This window comes from Montipora foliosa, chromosome 4, assembly GCF_036669935.1.
Source record: "Montipora foliosa isolate CH-2021 chromosome 4, ASM3666993v2, whole genome shotgun sequence".
Classification (NCBI taxonomy): domain Eukaryota; kingdom Metazoa; phylum Cnidaria; class Anthozoa; order Scleractinia; family Acroporidae; genus Montipora; species Montipora foliosa.
In genome coordinates this window covers 18,040,422-18,045,336 of record NC_090872.1, presented here as the reverse complement: position 1 = coordinate 18,045,336, position 4,915 = coordinate 18,040,422, and positions in this window count along the sequence as shown.

Genomic DNA, 4,915 nt, shown 5'->3' with positions numbered 1-4,915 from the left:
GACAGACGTATAATAAAACTTTCCCCTTTTTCACTGTCTTAAGTTCAAGAATGAGTGATGATTAGGAAAATATGATATCAGAATTTTACCGTTATTTCCCTAAGGGCACATAATCAATGAACTGCAGTCCAACTCTAGACTCTTTATTTACAAACACGAACTGTTATCATTTATATGGTCTTCTTCATAAAATACATGAAGTTACCTAGCAACCTAAAATAAACAAAGAAGTGCAATAAAACGTTAAAATTAATTTTCATTGCGTATAACAGTCATAAAATATCTTTCCAATTGAACGGCAGAATTTTAAAACTGCTTTAATTGGACCGATGCATATGTCTAATCCCGGAGGGGGTCTTGCAGGACAGACAGATCCCCTGTAGCATACGCTCCCTTTTGTAGACTCTGCTCTTGGTCTAGGGATATAACAATTCAGCTAAGAGTTCCTGAAATCATAGGAATGTACATTTGGTACATGCGTAAAACTCCGACGCAAGTTCGGTGGAGAAAGATTGTTAGGGACCTTGTACATAACAAACAGCCAGCTGTTTTATTCTTGGCTGTGTAATTCTAACATTTCCCAACAAAGGTCATCCAGCAGATCATTTGATCCATCTTCATAACCAGTGAGGCTAAACAACCGAGACAAACAGTAACTCGGAAATATAATGGCCGGTTTCGAAGTGAGTCTTGGTGCTCAACTTATTGAAACTGGGAAATGAGTTTGATTTGCATAAGAATACGCAACTAATTTCCATTTGAATGGTTGTGCACCGGCAGTCGCTTTAAAACTGAGGCATGCAGCAACTCGGAAATGGGCTATTAGCCAGTTTCAAAAATACCATAATACTTTTTTTGTCCCTCCAAAATTTTGCATAATCATTGTTTTCATTTTCTCCTGGGACTTACAATGGTTCCAAGAGAAACTGGAAACAATGTTTATGCAAACTTTTGGAGGGACAAACAAAGAGTATTATGGTATTTTTGATACTGGCTAATTTCAGCAACCTGTCGAAATCCTGCACGTTAACAAGGCATGAGATGTTTTCATTGGGTGAACACTGAGGACACGAGTGAACACTGAGGGGGTATTTACACGAGACCGGGACGATTTCAGACCAGTATGAGCTTGTACCGGCATGAACTTTTGCAGTCAATTACATGAAACCGGGACGAAATGATATCTTTACTCTAATAAGAAAAGAAAGAACCCTTTTGCGAATTACCATATTTTGGTTTTAACTTCGTTCCATGACCCAATAACATTTATAATTCTACAAAGTCAGCTTCCAACAAAAAATATTTCGATAACTCTCCAGCATCTACGATTTAGATCTTTTTACCCCCAAGACTAACATGAATTTAAATCCAGATCTCTACTTGTTAAACCAACAGAGTTGTAGTTAACACTGTTCGCCGCGTACCTTCCAGAATCTCTTTAATTAAGCAGCGACTATCTGGGGCCAGTTTCTCATTACTTCATACTAATATTAGACACCCGGTTTCTCATGACAGATGGAAAGAAATGAAAACACTTATCCAAGATAATTTAATCAAGTAAAGATAATTAAAATTAAGATTATTATTTTAAATTAAATTAAATTAAAGTTCTTGCCCAGTTATGTACGCTTAGCTTTTTATCAGAAGATCATTTTACCATCTGTTGGAGTAACTCAAGCGGGTCCTTTCCATGTACTTGATAGACTTCACTGTCGGATTATTTTCGGATTAAAGTAAAGTAAGGTAAAGTCAATTTATTTAACGTCGGTAGTTCCTTCAGTTACGAAACTGGTATCAGTGGAAGCCGACGGTGCGCCTCCGGCCCCTCTGTCAGTGCTCTGTTTTACGGATATTTAAAGCTATAGCTACACGGATCAGAGGAAAGTCGAAACAGAAGTTGAAGTCACTGAGGATCGAACTGGGGACCCCTTGCGCCGAACGCCGGGCGCTAGCCAACTGAGCTACGCCTGCAAATGTTGGTTTTTGAGGAGAGGGGAAAACCGGAGTACCCGGGGAAAAACCTCTCGGTGCAGAGTAGAGAACCAACAAACTCAACCCACATATGACGCCGAGTCTAGGAATTGAACCCAGGCCACATTGGTGGGAGGCGAGTGCTCTCACCACTGCACCAGCCCTGCTCACCATCGGACATGCCCATGGAAGAGGTCCCAGCGGAAGTGGAACACACTGTCCTATATTTCCTATATGTGTAGACTCCTTTTTATCAAACTTTTCTTTAAAAGTTAAAATGTCTTCTCCCACATACTCTTGATCATTCAGTCATGAACCCTACTACCAAGGTCCCAGGTCCGCACCGGGACGTATACAAAATATGGACCCCAGGACCATGGACCACGCCCGCTGACCACCCTTATTCTGTAAAGTTACAAGCAGAAAAAATCTTTAGACGAAGGAGAAAAGTGGTCCTCGTATTTATCTGGACAATTTAAACAGGAGCCCATGACTGGGAGTGAACAACTGGCTGTGTCTATTTTTAGACTACCTTTTCCGCAAGAATGACGTCAAGTTTGTTTTTATGATTGGTTATCGGGATCCTGCAGGAGTCTCATAATTTTGTGGGAAATTCAATCCAATTGCAAAAGTAATAGACCATTTCCGAGTTCATGTCTGCCTCCTCTTCAAAGCGAGTCTAAGTGCGAAGTTTTTGTGATGGTAATTAGTTCTACTTTAAATTTGAATGAAAGCTAATTTTCATAAGAAAAACTTCGCACTTAAATTTGCTTTGAAGAGGAGGCAGACATGAACTCGGAAATGGCCTATTCCAATGAGCAATTACACTTCTATGGCATTGTTTCCTTTTCCTGCATCAGTGCTTTCGATTGTTTCAATAACAATGGAATTAATTGGGCTGACGTGAAAGTTTGCCCGTGCACAAAGACGTGACACTTTCCCTTTAACCCTCAATCCAAATGTTCATTCATTTCATTCATTGCCGCCTTTACCGGAACAAATGAGCCCAACACATTGAATAAATGAATGGGTGAATGAATGAATATGTAGTGAGCCACTCCCCTAGGGGCTTTTCAGGGCCAACGAACAACACTTTAGGGGACATTGTCAGGCTGCTTTTTTCTGGTGCAAATGGAAGCCTCCCGTGATCTTAACTAAACAGCAAGTAGTTTACACAGGTGACCCCAGAACAGAATGAATGAGAAACCACCACACCGGAGACTATGTTACCTGCTCTTCTCGAACAGTATGTGTTTTTTAACATCCCACGCAAATTACTTGAGACGGAGCCTACGGTTTATCGTCCTTATCCTTGAAGACTATCATAGTAGTCTACTCTAACTATTTGTTATTTAAAGATCCAGAGTGTTGGTCCGGCCAGGCCAAAAAGGCATGCTAAGGCCCCAAGACGACAACGTGCGCAAAACATGACCTGTTCCCAACTGAGTGGCTTCATAGCTCAGTAGGCTGAGCCAGAGGCACATGACCTTGAAGCAGGCAACTCTTTTCCTTGGAACAAAGCTGGGGATTTTAGAACACCGATTTTATGCCCAAATATGGACAAAAATAAGATCGAAGCCTGCACGCGCGGGAAAATGCACGAGCTGAGTTACATCCAAATAAGGAGATTTTTAAATTCAAAAAATCGCAGCTCTGAACCGGAGTTAAACGCTTCACGGGTCATGACCTTCTGGTTTAGCATTGCACCGGCACCGCAGAGGTCATGGGTTCGAATCCCGTTAGATGCACCTGAATGCTTTTATGTGATTCTAAGAGACAATTGCTTAAATTGTCCAGATAAGTGATAAAATCACTTCTCTTTTTCGCCCTAAGATTTTTCTGCTTGTAGCTGTACGAAATGAGGGGTGGTCCACATGCAGGATAGTCCACGGATCGGGTCCACAGTGGTGGTCCATGGAACTGGGGTCCATGTTTTGTATACGTCCTCCGCACCAAGACTTACATGGGCTTATAGCGCCAACATTGTCTTCAAAAATTTGTACAGCAGTTCTGACAGTCGGAGGCGCCCGGCGGCGCATTATGGAATGCTGTCGGACGACGGGATGGATTTGTTCTTGGCTATGTCGATATTAGGTCATTCATCAAAAACATGGAAAAGTACAACACTTAAAGGGTTGTAAATTTTAATGCTCACTTCAAACGTTGAATTATAAAATTAAGAATTTTAATTACTCTATCATACCACATTATTAGATAATTGTAATTCTCTTGTCAAGCTAGTTTAAATGCTGATAATTTTGTTTGTACAGGACCCCCACAAGCCTTGCTTTAAGCTTTGAATTAGTACGCTTGTGCATACGTGAATGTATAAGATCTCTTGGTATTTACATCTTTATGCAAGTCTTAAAGCGGAGCTCGGCAATTATTACTTATTCATGCTTTTGTTTTTACTGGTCTGCTTACCACACAACCAGACCCTCATTAGTCTATTTTCCCGTGCTCTTTCTTGCTCTTTTCGCCGTTTTTTGTCCCCATCATTGTCTTACTAAGCCTGTTTTCTTGTGCTTGTGCTTGTGCTTGTGCTTGTGCTTGCTCTTTCGGTCACGCCAAAACGCAGACTGCAGACTGTCCAGACCGTGCAGACCAGGGGTAAAATATGGTGTTACTAGAGGACTATCAGTGATAATCCTCGAGTAGCGAAAAGTATGACGCTTTCTTTAGTTTTATTCTCAAATAAATATTTTTTCAACTTGCATTTGAAAATACCGTGGTTCATCAGGCATTACATGGCTATCTCTTTTCTGGACACAAAAACCAGTAGACGGACCGATGGTTGAATCGTTGTTACTGTATACCGTAAGCCCACAAATACAGACAAATACCAGGAACCCATGAAAATACCTAGATTTCGACTCGCATCCTCATGTTCAACACAAACGCGCCGTTGCCTGAACTTTGCTAGATCGAGCCACCTCTATTCCGT